We start from the raw sequence: 18,715 nt of genomic DNA on the forward strand, positions 1-18,715 counted from the left end.
TCTTTCAATTAAAACTAAAGAGTCCAAGCAAGTAAGTGGCACAGCTTCGCTGGTGACACAGTATTGCACCAGGGATTAATTTGGCATGACAGTGTAAAAAAGACATATGAATGGAGTAACAGTGTAAGATCTATATGTTCTCTAAATGATAGTTACATTATACAAAGAATATTTTTTTTCTTAAGAAATGAAACGTGAGAGAATAAACATGTACTCCCCAGTTTTGCCAAAGGCATTTGGTCTAACTGAGTCTGGGGAAATGAGAGAAAAGAATTGCGTGTTATTATCTTGAGGGAAATTATATTTTAAAAGGCTAAAAGCCTTTGTATACCAATATACTATAAACTTGTTTGCCACGACTTGTTTGCTTAATGGTTATATATAAAACTTTCCCATTTGATTAAAGGTACAGAGTAAATGTTGAACAAGCCGCTTAAGGTTCTCTAAGGGTAAATACTTTTCCAAGGAAAAGTCAAAGTTCCAACAATTAGGTATGTATTTATTCTCTGCAACACCAGGCTTCAGGTTGCTAAATGAACAATCCCTTACAGGATGCGCTGTTGTTACCTTATGTGATAGTTTAACCAGCATAAATAATTACTATTTGTGACCAACAGCCTCCTCCTCTACATTTTTGTTGTCCCCGTAGAGCATGCTGTTGGCTTTTATGTAACGTCAGTAGCTGTGGCAGAGCAAGAACTTACACACAGAAGTACAATAAAATAGTAATAAAAATTGTTTACTAGTCAAGAGGCTAGATCTGTATTCCTGAGGTCAGTGGGGCATTTGGTCTTGACTTCAAATGATGGAGACACAATATCAACCAGACTTTACATATAATCACAGATGTCTTGCATAATTAACTCTGAGCCTCGCTTTAATACTATGCCTTACTATTCCTACTTTGTCCTGGAGAAGGGCATTTGTAGTGATTAGATGGATACTGGAGACAAAATCGTATCATGAAATAATTCTGAGAGATTTCTGTTGTAATGCAAAATGTTTGCTCTCTGAGACGCTGAGGAAGATCCCGTGCTGATGTAAAACATACGTAAGCATGGATCTGCTGTCCCTGTCTTAAAGACTCTAAAGAGGAAAGATTTGCAGGAGGTGATACTAATATGCATATAAGAGTAGCATGGCTGCATATAGCTATATATTTGCATATGACAAATTATTATCTTTAGCGTTTGTTCTTTTCACAGAATTTAGTCAAACTATTTCAGTGTGTATTAATTGAAAATCCTGTTTAGCTTATTTTGCATCTACCCAATCGCTATTCAAAGACAAGTACATATTTAGCATGATAATATATTGCATTCTATAACACCTTCTTATCAAAGCAGTTTGAAAATACGAATACATTCAACTTCATCACATCTCCCTGTAACAGTATACGTGAACACTATTCCTGGCAGCGAGGTTACGTAACGATTTCCTTGAATTAGTTAAAACTTTCGTATTGAGATCTATTTTGGCACTTAACCCTGGCAAAATCCTCCAGCTGGCAGAACAAAGACATACCTCAGCAGAATGCTTTATTGGGTCACCCAGTCATTCAGAGTGATCATCTCCAGAGTACTGGAACCCTTGCACTCAATCCAGCCAAATAAAATATTAAAGAAAATCCCTTGTTCATGTGAACAGAAATTTAATACAAATTTGTATTGCAAACATAGAGTATTTTCCTTGGACTTTTTTTTTAATAAGGCAATTCTTGGATATCCTTGTATTTTGTTTAATAGTTAGACCTAAGTGTACTTCCTTGTCCTCATTTTCCTCTTACCAAATGTCCTGAATCACACAATATTTGGTTAGATGTGATATTTCTTGCCAGTAGGACCACTTCTTATTGGAAAATGAGTATGGTTTATGCATTAATGGAATATTAAGAAGACATGGCTAGCATGTGAAAAAAGGTGACAGCAGAAATGATGACTTCAGGAGCGATATTAATTAAGCCATATTATATCCTCTGAGGTCTGTAAGGGCATTTAATTAATATCAATCCACACACTTAAAAGCACTCTTGACTCCTGCGAATCAGAGCCTGTTTATTACTGTTTGTACTAATGATTTTTCCTTCCAGTCAGGGATTTTGCCACAGGAGAGAAGAAAGTAGGAAGATATCAGGGGATATTCTGAAGACAGAATAGTAGCAAGCACTGTTAAAACACAGGTAGGCTAACAAAGGAGATACAGAAATAGCAGTTAAACAATGCATCAAAACAATACCCAAAACAAATCAAATAAAGAAAAAGACCTTTACAATGTCTCTCTGAAACCATTTGTTCCCCTTTTTCTGAGTGGGCCCTGACGTCCATCCAAACCAGAGAGAGAAGCAGCAAACCCTTCACCCTGTACTGAATGATAATGAGAGAACAACAGAGAAAGAAGTTATGCGAAGTGGTGCGCAAAGAGCCACCCCAGAAGCAGGGTAAAAATTCTCTGGCTTTGCTTTGTGTTGATTTTGTTGGGTTGTGTCAAATCAGGACAGCAACATCACCCTGCAAACGTATCGGTGCAATGCCAGGACTTCCTTCTGCACCGCTTTGCAACTTTGTTTTGTGGAAGCGGCTCTCCAGTTCTTTGTATAAATATTGGTATCCTTTGGTCCTTGCAGATAGGCCCAGAAACTTCTAATGAAGTAATACAGCAAACATTATAGTAGTACAGCAAATATTGAAGTCCTCTATGTGCCACCATCATGAAAACACAAAGCAGGGTGGGGGTGTCTCCCATACCTTTGTGCAGTTTCCAATAGTGGTGTTCCCACTGTGGCTATGACTCCTACCTACAAACAAAGCATTCCAGAACTACTTAGGTATTGCCATAGTGATCACAAAGACCAATACTAATTTTTTAAAATGTAATTCATTTGGAGAACTAAATGGTTATTGTCTCATCTTTTAATATTTTTCCATTCATTTTACTTGATATCTTGCATACTGGAAGTGTGTAGGCCAGGTAGCTTTATTTAATTGCTTCTAGGAACTATTTGGCTTTGACTCTAGACCATTCTAAGACATGACTAAAAGGGAAGGGAGGGAAAAGAAGTTTCATTGTAAAATATGATACGTCTAAAGATGCCTGTTTGCATTGGGCAATTCTCTTATAAGTCCAGCAGCCAACTTTGCCACGTGGCACTTGCAGAGAGACGCTGCTGTCAGAATTGGAGCCCCTACAATGGAAGCACTGCCAGTCATTCCTGAAAGCAGCCGCCAGCGGTAACGTACTGTAGGGTTCCAAAGTATGTGGTGTGCAATTTAAAAAAATTACTTGGGGAGCAAAGTGATAGTAGCAGGACTGTACTGCTGCTCTACTCCAGTTAGGCCAATGAAAATTTTCGTAAAAGTCAGCTAATTGTGAAAAACAAAGAAAAATGTCAAGATGTATGTGTACTGAAACCAGCCACTGAGAAAAACAGCTCTGAACACTAGCTAATTTAATGTCCACCAAGTATAAATCTGCTTAACGCTGAAAAAATCAGACATCAGGCATACTAAAACCATAAAGGGGAGACCATATGTTTACAAGCAGCCACTCCATTTATTTGCAGCTTATTGTGACACTTACACTTTGTTCTCCCCAGGATATATTCACATTTAGGAACTTGGTATTTATTTTTGACAATAACCTCAACATAATTTCAGGAAGAGCAGTATTTGCAATGATCTGCTTTGCTTTCTTGTCTCTCATGCTTGTCTGGAACTGAATAGCTGAGAACTGGAAATTTGCAGCTGAAAATAAATTAGAACAGAAATCAATCAGGACCACTTTCATTATCAAACATCAGCCCATACAGTAAGGTTTGAAAAGCTGAATCTCAACATAATTAGAAGACGCTCTTTCTCATCCCAGTACGTAAGCGTATATCCACCAAAGAGTTTTTCCAATAGGAGGAAGAGACAAAATCCAGTTAACGCGCAATCCTGCAAAATGCTGAGCACTCCTGCTTTGATCCAGCAAAGCATTTAAACAGGTGTCTAATGTTATGCACAAGTAATCTCAGGATTACAGAATCCTGTAACCGAGTCACATGTTTAAAGTTAAGCATGTGTTTTAGGTCCAGGGTGACAAGGCTCAGCACCTTGTATGATTAAGTGACTAGTAGCTGAAGAGGTTGTGTAGGAGTCATGTCCTTAATTGCTTGCTGACTTCATCAGTGCTTATATCTTACTAAGGCTGTATTTGCTAGTGTGCAATATAAAGGTGACCTTTAATTCCAGAATGAATATAGCTTTAGGATTCCCTTTCCTATTTGGAACTGTATGTTCTTCAATTAACAAAATAATGAAAAAATAATACCCAACTTAGTCACAATTTTTGAAGGATCAGTGATTAACTGACGGTATTTTTTGTATTCCTGATAAAAGATGAACCTCTGGAATACTGTTCTAAAGGCATAATATTCTGTTTTCTCACTGACAGATCCAAATACGTCCTCTCACAAGTCAATGGTGCTGCTAAGGATCAAATATATACCAGTAGTCACAGAGCCGTGTCAAATGTCGGAGCTCTGCTAATGCAGCAGTCTTATATGCGGTACTAAGCCTGCAGCAGGCTATAAAACAAAATACCCTCAGGCTGAATTCAAACTAATTGAAGTCAAGGCCACAATGAATGGCTGCCTCAAAAAGGCAGTATTTTCCAACAGAGCTTATAATTTTTTTTCCTATACTAAATTCAGTGAAATGTTGGGATATTTAACGGCAACCAACAAAATGAAACTCCAGTTATGACCTTCAGCTGCAGCCTCTGGGTGATATAATAATGGTGGAATGAAGCTTTATTAACTGAATAGTCTCATATTCATGGCTTTAATTTAAGATAATCTGCGGGCAGATGTTAATTTCTGTTTCCTGACATAAGCTAATTGCAATTCAACCTATGGTCAGAACTTAGATAAGTTATTTGGGAAGAGGCATGGATTGTTTGTGTCTTGTGCAGTGGATGCAGTTTTGCCTTCAAATACAACTCTGTAGCTGCATCAGTGAAAGATACATGTGGATATCTAATAATAATTTACACGTGCATATCTAATAATAGTTAGACACAGGCTAATTTCTAATCAGTGTAGCAATATCTTTGGGGAAAAGCATAATAAAGCATCTATTTTCATAAATGTTCACAGGTGGATATCCTGCAGATAATTTTTAATTATTAATTAACATGCAGTTTTAGGCAATGGAATACTAAATTGTAGTTAAATGTGAGACATATTAATCACAAACCTTCCACCTAGTCACCATCTCGGTCAAGTCTCATTCAAAGTCTGACAATAAACTCTTGTGTATTGTATTACCTTGTCTCACACAACAGGTTTTCCCAGCGTCTCCTTTACTGGAAGGAAGTTCACTGCTATACATGTGATAATACATTATTGCTCATCTAACCTCAGTATGTGAGAAACAAATATATACAGTCTATTGACAACTGCGGTAGTTAGAATACTTTTAACTTTTACATGGGGTTTTTTTTGCAAGTTTTATGGTAGTTGAACATGATCTGTTTTTCATAAATTATGGCTATCGCTAAATGCATACTATAAAGTATTACTTAGTATTATCAACATTTCCTAAGCTTGTAATCAAGACTTCTTTTTTTTTCCTCTGAATTTCCACAATGTCATATTTCAAGTGTTTTCTTTTTGTATCAAGAAATGGGTAACCTAGAACTTTTTAAGGTCTATAAACTGATGAAGCTCTATAAGCATCTATGTCTTTTAGGACCAAGACAGGTGAAATGCAAAGATGTGTAAGGTGTTTATGACCCACAATTAAAAAGACAACATTTTAAGTGCTAGAGAACCCTACAGCCATATTAAGATTCCATAATATAGAATCATCACTACTTCAATGGTCTGAGTGTGGTCCTGGAGGAGCTTTAGCGGTGTGGTATTCATCCTAATTTAAAACAAGAAAAATTAAATTAGAATTTCAGGGATGCTTATACTCACTCCCATAGACAAAACAGGCTCATTACTAACTTGCTTTCCTAGGAGGAAACTCACCTTCCTTATCTAAAAAAACAGTTCATAAAACACTTTCTCTTTTGTTTGCGGAAAGATTCAGCTATTTAGAGCCAGGTAATCATGAGCAAATTATTTCCTAACTGCAACAGAGCAATAGGACAATGAAAGTTTGTCAAGGGCAGGTTAACATTAATATAAATAAATACTGTTTTAATAGACAGTATTTAGACAATACACTTCTTTCATTGTGCATCAGGTTAGTGCCCTTTCAGTGACAGGCACTGTCAACTAATTAGGATGTGTTTAAAACCTGATTGATGTGTCAATGCAACACACTTCTGTGTGCATTGCAAGAATCACAAAGTAATAGATTTAACCAGTTTTTTATCACTATCAATAAAGTGAAAGACATAACCTAGATTATGTTAAACTTTCTTTTTAAAAAAGAGGGTTTCCAGTGCCTTTTTTCCCAGATGGTACAGTAACTGCTTTCTAACACCAACTAAAACATACAGCCAACCTTCTTCGGTGGTTTACCTTCCCTTTTGCGAAAGAATTCCTGCCTTCCAGACTCTAATATTAGCCATTTTGAAACACAGAGTGTCATCTCTCCAGTCTTCTCTGGATTAATATCAGGTTTCAGGAAATACTAAAGGTAGAGCTATTTCTTCTTTGGACACTCAGATCAGATTTGCTTATCCTTCTTCAGCTTGCTTCAGCTTCTTCAAAACTCCCATGTTACCTGGATCTTACCTTAGACCAATACTTCTGCAGTACAGAAACATCTTTTCTTATCATCCCAGCCTGAGTATGATAAAAATATCCCAGTTCTGTAGTGTGTTAAACCCTCCTAGATGAAGGATGAGATCTTTATGAACTCAAGATACTGAGTATAAAATGTCCCATGCTGAGGATAAGCTGTATGTTAGGAGTCAGTGCTTTTCAATGCTTCTACAATGTGACAGAAGGCAGTTCTAGACTTGGCCCTATGGAGCGGGAATACACCAGACGACATACAAACAGGGGCTCCACAATGGAAACAGAGACTGAAGGCAAAAAGGTATTCAAGTCTGAGAGAAGTTTTTTGAGTAGCAGGTTACAAAGGAAATGCATGGTGCAGGTTTAGTTATATCCAGGTATTTTTTTTCCAGTTAACGGTTTGAATATTCAGACTGGCTTCCTATTAAACTTAGATCCGTTGGATGTGGGTCAATGCACGCACATTTCCTGTTATATTTGCCTCACGATGCCCAATATCTCTTGTATAATGTGTACATGTTCTTGAAAACTAGACAGAGGCATTTAAATATCTTCTAAACCAGGCAATGTAACTATTACTAGAAAGTACTACAGATGGCTGACTAATTGAACCATGGAAAGCATTATCACACCATTTCTCATTTTAGAGCTCATTATTCATTTGAGCTCAATCTCATTTCATTACTGTTATAATTCCTTACAAAATTAAAGTGGGTTTCAAATTTACACACCTACGTGAGGTTATTTTGCAGTCTTCTGAACTACACCTCATTTCCAGCCAGTCCTACCAGACGACTGAAAATTATTATTTATTTATTTGCTTATTTTCTGAGGGTTTGGGATTGTAGCTTAGTTATTAGAGCAGAAGCCCTAAAGCCAAGACGCACATGCAGCCTTGGCTCTGTGACCTTGAGCAAGTCACGTTCTCCATGGGTTTCATGTTTACTTCTGTGCAAAGGGTATTGTGGGGGTTAATATTTCTACAGCGCTTTTACAGCTTTAGATGAAAGGCATTGTAAAAGCACAAAGCATGACTTATTAATAATATATATATACATATCTTTCCAGTTTATGTCGCAGGTATCCAGCATGAGGATTTGTATTTGTACAAAGCTGCGGGTCTTCAATAGAACAGACTATAGCAGCTACTTATTTAAAGTTCTTTTGCACCAGATTAACTGAATGCCTGAGAGAATGATACTAGGTCACCTTCTTAAAATGGCCTGAATACCAGCAGAAGATTAAGAAATGGTGGGAGTGACTATATTTTGTTACACTGAAAGCATTACAAGCAGAGTATATATGAGCAAAGTGACATTCAGTGACAGATTGAATTGCATTATGATAAACTAAAAATGGCAGAGAGACTCAGTCCTTTGGAATAATAACTCTTGAAGATTTTCCATTTTGATAATCAGTTGATTGACGGGGGGGGTTACAATAAGAAAATGGCTATGACTTTTAGTTTGGAAAAAAGCCGCCTTGTGATCTAACATAGTTTCACCGTTACAACAATGGCATTACGATCTGCAGCTCTGCTGGTTTTGATGAATCCAGGATCATTCTTTAAAAAATTATCTAATCCTTAACTTTCCCAGCAGTGGCACAACAGCAGCTGTAACCAAATACTTGTCATACCAGATCATACGTGATATAGGAACACGAGCTACCTTTCATCTGGCCTGGGTACTTGCAGTGCCACCCTATAATTAACTGTTGCTGTGACTTTATTTAAGATCATGTGTGTTAAAATATAGTTGGAGTCCCGAGGTTCTCAAGGCCTTAATACCGTCCATTTACGCAGCTTGTCTTTCCTCCTGGAGTATTGTAATGCAGAACCTGAGTGTGTGGGTTACTTTAATAGCGTTTATAGAAACATGCATCAGAGAGCAGTCTTTTGTGCTGTATTAGTATAGGTGAAACAAGGAGAGGAATAGAAAATACCCAGGAGCAGACAAAGCTGCTCGTGGCAGCTTTAGAAGGAGAGAAACAAACATGAGACAATGTAGTCCAAAGAAAGACAGGCTGAAAAGACAAAAACTTCACTGCGTTTTTATGTTTGTACGGCAGGTTACTTTTCCATATTTTTTGACTGGTTTCCTACATGAACAAAAATGTTTGCAAAGTGTAATCTCAAGGGTTTCTCTAGTCAAGGTTAAGCAAGTACCAGTTTGTTGATAATGTATCATTTTATTTGAGTGATGTGTCTGATATAGCATAAGTGATATTACTGGACTATTAAGCATGAGAATTTGCACTATATTATTCTAATATGCCTATGTGCGTGTATTTTATGGGTTTTTTAATGAAAGACGTGAATGCAATTAAATCGTCACTTAACGTGTTGCAGTTTTAATATATTCCAGGATCAATTTCCAGCTTTATATTTCACACTGAATGGCAGCTTTTTTTTTTTTTTAAATTTGACTTTTGTGAAAGAAAGGTGAGGGGTGAGAATAAACTTCCTAACTGGCCAATATCAATGTAGAAAGGGAAATTTTTTTTCTCCAGGCCTAGTAACACCCAGCTGAGAAGGAAATCTACTTTGTCGGTATACCATGAGCTAAGTCAGTCAGTCACTGGCAGCCAGAAACCAGGCCACAGTGGTCTACAGCAATCCTGCTGCTGGATCGTATTCTCCAACAGAGAACCTGCATGGACAGAGGTACAAATTACATCAGCAGCAACAGCTGGGTGAAATAAGATTTAACTGCTTATTGGAACCAGATGGTGGGCTATTAGAAATAGTCTAAAGCTGCCCTGGAGGAGCAGGAACAGGCTTGAGAGATGCTGCAGCAGGCAGGAACTGAAAGCATTAGTGTAAAGACTTTGTAGGATGAACATGTTGAGGCACTCATTCCTAATGTCTCCTTCCCTCTATTATAAATTTTAAGGGCCGTGAGCAGAGGAGAAAGATACAAATTATAGAAACAGATGGAGAGTCAGTGAGGCATAGAAATACAGGTGCTATATGAACAGATGGAGTGAGAGGAAAAAACAGAAAGGAAGAGTGTGAAGTCTGACAGTCAGTGGACTCTGCCTATCTCTGGATGCATAAAATTCTGCAGGTGTATAACAGGTCAGTCTTGGAGGGGGATTCAGAAATTAATTACATCTTTTTTTTTTTTTCAGATAGCCCACTCCTTCCCACTAGGGACACTGGTTTCTCCCCTCCCCCATGTGCATTAAAACCAGTTGGCTTGTACTTGAATACATCTGACTGCCAGAAGTTTTTTAAAAAGTTATCTTGTGGCAGGGCAGAACTAAATCAATATCACTAACTAAGAGTGCTTTTCTCCTTAATATCATGGCAATGCCTTTTTCCCAACTCTAGACCACATTAGTTTACAGATCGATGTTAAACACATTGGCAAAGCTGGAATGCTCTTGCTTTCAATCCCAAGGCTGATAGTATCACTGTCCTAAAAGATGGTGCCAGCAGAGGTATTCAGTTTGGTTAACTATCTGATAAACTGAGACTGCGTTCACCAAATGCCAAATTCAACATCACCTTCCCATTACACAGCAAAGCACAGTCTCACTGTCTGACGTTAATTACATCAATTTCCCTTTCATAGTAAAAGGATAACAGATGGCTGTTATTTATCCCCAAAAGAGTTGTTTGATGACTTAGAAAACTGTGAGGTAACTCTTAAATTCAGAATTACAGTACATTTTGTCTCTACCTTTGCTGATTCAGCACAGGGAAATGTCATGGGTGACAACGTTTGGTAGCAGAACTGGCTTTGTGAAACCTGCATAGGTTTAGCCTAACAGGAGTCCTCGCTGGTAGCAGTCTGAGGTTGTGAACTAGCTTGGCTGGAAATCTTCTCATTGACAGATTCAGAAGTTACACCCACCATGCCTAAGCTTAGCTAGGGAGGCAGCCTCTCATCAGCAGCTGGACGCAGGGTTGAGGCCTTTAACGTCTGAGAACCAGTTCTGTGATTAACCATTCAACTCTGATTAAAATGCACACATGCCTGCCATCCTGAGGGCTCACTTTTGAAATACCCTGTTTGGAGGAATTTACATTTGTAAGCGAGGCATGGCATTTCCTTCCATTCATCATTATGCTTTCTTCCATTACCTTTTGGAAAACGAGGACTTTGTATTCCAGGCATTACTTGCTAGATATCATTGATCACAAAGCTCTCAGCTTCTCTATTTTTGAAGAGAGTCTCTGGTTCTTTCCTGCAGCAGCATGTCTATTTGAAAAATAGGATTGCTAGGAAAGATTATTTATCCTTTTCTCATTAAATCCAGAAGTTCAAAGGGAAAATATCTGTTAGGTCAACTAGTCTATCTGCTTTCAAGAACAAGACTTCTCCATTTCACACATTTTACAATTTAAGCTTTGCAGGACATACATACTTTGGCTTGGTTGAGAGCATCCTCTGTGGGAGGAATGGGTTCCATTTTGAAAGATTACTTCTGGAGCTCCAACAGAGACATTGGAGTCTGGGTTCATAATTTCAACTTCCATGTCTTGTCCACAGCAACACTTTGATGAAAACCCCAGATACCACCCTAAGCACTGACCTTAAACAATGTCAATGCTCAGGCCTTTTCTGGCATGTGATCAGAATGAACGTGAATGTACACAAATGCAGCAGAATAGACTGGGATCCCAAAGTGGCATCCTCATGGGTGCCATCACACTCATTTTCTGCATGTTTTTTGGGTCACTTTGTATAACCCTTTGCTTAGCCTTTGATTTTTTTTATTCCGTTTTGTTATTTCAGTTTAGTTAGCTTTAGTTATCACTGATTTACATCAGTGTTTCGTCATAAAATCAGAGTGATATCACAAAGGTCTGCCAGCTGGCTGAGGAACAAAGTTGAATGGTTATTAGATTTTGAAGGCAATATGCAATAGACTACCATTTTAGTAGATTTATGCAAGTCGTGTAGCCCTACTACAATAAGATGTCTCATAAACTATTAGCTTTGGGAACACTGCAGGATAAGGCATACATTAAGCAGATTAAAAACAAATAGGAGGTGGCAAAAGACAATAGCAGCCATTAAAGGAAAGATCACAAGATCTGTTGGACAGAGTCAACACTCTTAATGTGGAATCACTCTTGCGCAAAATTGAGCGTTTGAGCCTGCTGCAGTGATACTCAGAGCAGTAGCAAGAAGAAAACTGTCACTGACTACCTTGATAACCAGTGAATAATTCAGTGCAAGCAACCACCAGTACCACAGGGCACTCCTGTCCTGAAGAAGGCTTTTTAGCAAAGTATCTGAAAGACATTTGTATACTGAGATAGTAAAATAACAGGTCCTGACAATCTGCACAATTATTGTTTTCACAATTTCAAAGTCCCTTTTTGCTTGGCTAATATATTTAAAGGAGTTTATTATTTGACTTATCCGATACATGCAAGAGCTGAAATCTTAGACAAAAGATTGGTTTTCAATATTAATTATCAGAAAAGGTTCCTGTAGATAGGAGAAAAGAGGCTTTGCCATCTAACCTGTTTTTAAAAAGTGTTTTGGCCTGATTCCAGATGCTTGTTCTTACATGATCCAAAAAGCAAAGGGAGTAAACTCACAGGAACAAAATTGTTTAGAAATTTTTTGCACTTGTGCACAAATACACATAAGAAAATGTATCAAGGCTACAGTCACTAGCATGACAGATGCACCCAAGGTCTTGCTGACATTGGCAGCCTTACAGGGGCAATCTGTATATAAGGACAACATGTTCTTGAGCAATTCCTCCTAATGAGGCAGGCGTACAGATTAGTTCCTTTAATATCTCTGGCATGAAGTCTTGTCTTTTTTGCTTATGAACTGAGCACTGCAGAATCATTGGAGGACAATACTGAATAATAATAATAATATAATTTGTTAGCAGGTTGATGACAGCCCCTGAAATAGATCCCTGGAATCTTCCTATCCATATAATATAAAATATTTTTTTTTTCCCCAACTGGAGACAAAGCAGCTTAATAAAAGGCTCAAAAAAGCCCATATCATAAGCGTTTTACCATTTTCCATGAGCATGAAATTACAAAGGGGAAATCATACAGGCTGTGAAAAGTAGTCTAAAAACTATTATAATTTAAGCATGCCATATAAAACATTGAAATATGCATCTACTACTTTTAGGAAGGGATGTTCACTAGAACTTATTTAATTTCAGGCCTGCCCATTCTTTACATATTTAATCCGAGGAAATGGTAGATTTATTTTAGTAGGTAAAATTAATAATATATTGTAATACACGAAAACAAGGACACACTAAACATCATTTACTTAGGAACTGGTTGAATGCATCAAAGCTGATATGTCATCAGAAACAATGCAATCCTGTATTAAAGGATGTGGGGCAAATAGCCTCTGTTACGATACTATGACTGTAGTGTGAACTGTAAGTCCTGTTGAATAACCCCAAGAGGAAGAGCCATGCAATATGAAAGAAATGGCTTTCAAATATCTCCTACCCTGCTTACAGTGGTAGAATGAAGCAGGCCCATGGGAACACCTGACTACAAATTTAAGGAAAAGCAGGGCAATTTTTTCCGCTATAAAAGACTTAAAATGCTTTCTGGGTCATGATTAACCCATCCTTCATCCCTAGGCTTCTTACACATGCTTCTTATCTCTGTTTTTGTGAATGGAACAGTTACCCAAGAAAATGACACCAACTTCTCTCTTCCCTTCCCTTTCCCTGAAAAGCTCCTATTACCCTTAGCAATTCTTTATCCTATCAATATAAAGCTGAAATCTTTCCGGATTGAACACTGCACTCTTCTAGCTATAGTTTTAAGAACAAACACTACACTTTCCTGGCCAAGTGAACTCATGAAGTGTGAATTGCTGGCATGGAAGGTGCTGTTTCATACTTAACTGTAGTAATTTCCTTTAAAACAAGAAGGGTTTTTTTTTTAAAAAAAGTCGTCTAATACTTCTCTTATGGCCTCTCTTAGTGTGTACATCCCTGATATGCTAGGGTATAGGTGAGGATTTCTTCCTAGAATCTTGATTGAAAAGATGCATTAAACATACCTATATAGATCGTATATCTAGATATGTTATCTATTTGTATTATTATGGGACTTGGATGTCCTAATCAGGATCAGTCTCACTGAACTGGGTACTGTAATGCTTTGTAACTACCATCCATCCAAAAAGCTCTATATTGCCTCTCCTTTTCTTTTTACAAGGTTACTTAATAAAGTAGATACCTGGAAAATAACACTTGATGGACCTGATGAAGTAGAGAAAAGTCATATAGGTTTGTAACTGTAACATTTTCTATGATGTTTGTCATTGTGGTATCTGAGTCTTTCATAAACAGTTAAGGTACAGGCTCTAATTTGTCTGCAGTGTTTATAGTCATTTATATACCAACAATGAGTTTAAAATGAACCTGATATGGTAGCATTATTTTCACTAGTGGCAATAAAAGTGACACCTGAAAAGGTAGTTCTGCTTCGTCTAACCTTCTAAATAATTAATTGAATAAGGAAGAATAACCATCCTCATTGTACAGACCAAGAACTCAGCCAGAGAGATGACGTTACATGTCCAAAGCCTCCCTGTAAGGCAAAATTAAATCCAGAAACAGAACAAATGAGCCTACGTACAACTGCAAAGCCTGTGCAATTCTGTTCAAACAGAGTCTAGAGTCTGGAGATCAGCCGCAGAAGGAACAAACTGGCAGGAGTGTGCTTGCCCAAAAACTTTCTGGAACTGAATTCCACCTAACAAATAAGTACTGTAGTAATGCAGTGGATCTTCTGTGTTTCGGCGCCAAAACAGGATGTGGAGACCTCAGGTCAGCCTTTTCATTTTCAAGCATCCTGTTTAGACCTGGAAAAGGGCAGCTCAATTATGAGTGAATTGATGGGCAAATATTTTTTTTTTTTTTTAATTTTGGTAATTTTACTTGCTAATAACAGTAAAGACAATGGTTATCTTTCAGCAGTATAGAGTAAAACTTGGCATTTCTTTTCATAATGTGCAGCAGAATCAGCTCAGCTGTATTAAGGTTATTCTTTCCACAACTCATGAATCAGCCATTCATATTTTCATAATGTCATATGAATTAAAAGATCATAATTTTAGTCACTATTTTTAGCAGCTATTTCCTTTTCAATACCTATTGCATCCAGTTCAAAACTTCACTATGTTAGTTTCTTTGAAGACAGTTCTTCCGTATGTGTCTCCTTCCACTTAATAATAATCATTGGTTTAGTTCAATCTTCAACCACATTTCTGAATGAACAGGAGAGCCCCCATTGGGATGATCCATGTTAACACTACAATGACTTAAATCGTGTTATTCATACACTTCTTGGCATTGAGAGGCATTACCATGTGCTCAGGGCAGTCATATGGGTAACAAGATCAACTAGGTATTTCCATCGATGTGACATGAATAAGCTTCACCAAAATGAGAGAAATGCCAGAGTTATAAAAGGCAGAGCATAGATGTCATGTTTATTTTGTGCTTCAGGCTCGTTAGCTCTAATTAGCTGTCAAGCCAATTAGCCTGAACAGACATGCCAAAATCCTCCCTGTAAGACCGGCTCAGGTATGTGAGCCAGGGACTGGGGAACTCCACAGCCACTCAGTGCTGCCAGTCCTCCTTAGTGCTTTCACCTCCGTAGTGCAGCAGCAGGAACAGTAACCTGAACATCCGTTTTTGCAAATGGATGAGGAAAGGATACAGCATATAGCAATGACAACTTGAACTTCATGTAATACAGAGAGAGCCCTTGCTGAGTCAGCCTCAATGATCTGCAAATTACTATATATTGCATTTCCTTTTATTACCTCCTATTTATTGCAAGACATCCTGGCAGCTAAAGGGAAGGGACAGAATTTGCCCTGCATTTATTCTTCAGCTGAGAACCAGCACAGGGTTTATGTTTCCCTTAAACCCTCAAAACAAGGATTAAGTGTGACTTGACTGCTGTTGGCCCAGCTGGTTCTTTTACAGAGAGGTGTGAAATTCATCTAGTCTGATCATAGCAAAAATATTTTAGTGTCCTTTTCCAACTGGTATTAAAACTAACTTCTGCAGAATGAACCTTTTGCAGGAACAGCTGCAGTAGCAGTAGGTGGGGAGACAGAAGGAGAACCCTTGAATTTTACAAGCTGTTTTAACCTCTCTTGAGGCTTAGAACAGTTTTAGGGTGATTGTGTTCATCCCATTTTTAAAGCTGCTCCAGTTTTTGGCCCTTTTTAGATTTTTGTATTGTGCATTTTGTTATGTTTATATGTATTATGACTGTATTTCAATTACATTCCCCTTCCTGAAAAACTAAGATTCTAAAATTAAAATTATTAACTCTACTGTTAAGTATAACATCTTTCTAAATAAGACTGTTGTACTCATTTATCGTGTCATAGTAGAAGCAGCTAGTCATATCTTTTGCAGGGTATAAGCATACAAATATGCTTTTTTAGATGGTGTTTGTTTATTCCCTAAAGCTAAGAAGACGAAGTTGGAGGCTAGGTCTTGAAGTTCTCATTTAATATTTCGGGTAAAATCAGAACAGTAACATAGATAGCTCTGAAGATGAAAACACCTAAAGACAAGTCAAGGGGAAGTTGCTATGACAATGGCTTCTGAACAGAGTAAAAAATAAAAAAAACCCACTTGCTTATCAGAAGGAAAGTATGACACAGGAGTTGAGGTCATTCTGAAATTAGACCCCCTACATCAAAGCTTTCAATCAGACCCCCTGCACTAGAGCTTTCAGTTAAAGCTCTAACAGCTTTTGTGAATCCAAGCCTCACTGTGACCCCCAACATCTGTAGAAAAGTATGAGAAATATTCTCTCGCTCACAGTTGGAAAATAATGAGACAGCTAGGTAACCTACACAAAACGACAGAATCAAGTGCAAGCTAAGCAGTTAAGAACGCCAATTCTCAATTCCATTTGTAGGTACACAATTTGAACATCTTTCTATGTGCTGCATTGGCATATTTTACTATGTAGAAGAGGTACACACATGCTGTTCTACACCCATTACTGAAGCAAGTCACCTTTCCATGTCAGGGCTCCTCTAACATCTCACCAGCGTGACACGCTTGGTATGCATCACTCCGAACATGTGAGCTGTTAATTGCCACAGCACAAGATTTCCCTTGGAGGAGAATTCCCATGGTGAGATTTGTCTGCAGAGCCTATTCTGTGCTACTTAAGAGACAGCTGTTATAGCAGATGACAAAATCTGAAAACAAATTGAGACAAGCATGCCTTTGATATGTGGAACTGCTGTTTTAGAAATGCCGAGAGGTTTACGTTACAGCATGGCTGTAGAGGTGGAGTTCCTAGGAGACTTCAAGGTCTGCATTTGGCGCACACAGTGTATACTGATTCAAGGAGATACAGCTGGGAGGAAGTGGTTGTTTGGATGTACAACGTATACAACATCTATGTTTTTAATGAAGGTAAGTTGTGTCACCAAAAATATCAGTTTATGAAAGTAAACAACATGCTGTCTTTGGGCACCATCTGAAATGGGGACAGAGACTCTACAGATTTAGCATGAAAGATTACCATAAGCTTTCCCAGAGTGACTTTGGATGCCTTCACTTCAGGATGCCAAATCTGAGACACTGTTAGAGACGACTGCTCCTCCAGTAAATTCCTCTGAAATCAATTCAAGGGGTCTCATACTAAATGTAGCCCAATTGATTGGTCATTTCTAGATTTCTTGACTTTTATCATTACTGATTTGTGCATTTTCTTTTTGGCGTAAAGAGAAGTCAACATATTTCTACTAGAAAGAATATCCAATTGAGGCACTGGGCCATCAACACATTCCCTACAGGCAAGATCTTCTGTCTGCTTCAGCCATACAGAATTAGATTTTGTAATAATAAGCATAAAGATGGTAATATATCTTAGCTGATTGAGTTAAAAAAAAAAAAAAGATTCTGAAATGACATGTTAGTCCAAGAAAGTGAGAGTATCAAATTACAGCCTGTCTGCTGAAAAATATAAACTCAGGTAGTAAAAGATAATCTATTCTACCACATGAAAGCCATTTATAACTATTAAGTTATGACATGGTATTTTTTTAATAAGAGTTATGCTTATGCTTAGTTTGTCATCAATTCTTTGTCGCATCTTATCTTTAAACTTTGATATAGAAGCTCAAATTAAGCTTAATATAAAATTAGGATAAATATTCATATATTTTGAATATGTCATGAAATAATTAAAAATTATATTCAGCTACTGAAAGGTTCTCTCCATCAACACCATTTTTACCACCTTTTCAAGAAATTTAAAATGGCACATGGTGAATATTCACCTCTGTACCAAGTACCTTCTAACAACTGGATAATTTTTTAAACTTTTTAGTAAGAAAACATAACATATTGTAATTTCTATAGATCAATTGATTTTGACAGCAAATTTGTTGTTCCCTAAGTTCTGCTCAGCTAAAAAATATGTACTGATAAGGCAGAAGTTTTGAATATTGCCAACAATATATTAATTTATCTTTCATCTGAGCAAAAAATTAGAGACTTGGTTGTAAAGGGTGAATTTTTCTGTGTGGTTACCTATGCTTCAGCCTATGGAAACACTGTAATATTTTGAATAGCCATTTGTCACTACACAGTTGAACCAGGATAAATGTCTGTTAGTCTTTACTATAAAGCAAACTAGTATCTTCAATTAGAAATGTAATGATTTTATTATGTTTTGCTCTTTCTTTATAGAAAAAAACAAAAACACACCAAAAAAGCGCCAAACAAACCCCACAGTTGTCCATTGGCTGAATTTTACAACATACATAATTTTTCTACACTGAATAGTTTTTACACTGAAGATATTTTTTTCCTAAAAATATGTCATCTCATGACAACCTCTTCAGGAAACAGATTATTTTCTTGCAGGTTTCTATGTAATAATATAATATAATATGTAATCATTATATATTATATATAAATAACATATATTGTATATATCATATAATTCTGTGAGTTTTTCTCAGACTTCCA

The sequence above is a fragment of the Gymnogyps californianus genome, chromosome 6 (genome assembly GCF_018139145.2).
Source record: "Gymnogyps californianus isolate 813 chromosome 6, ASM1813914v2, whole genome shotgun sequence".
Classification (NCBI taxonomy): Eukaryota; Metazoa; Chordata; class Aves; order Accipitriformes; family Cathartidae; genus Gymnogyps; species Gymnogyps californianus.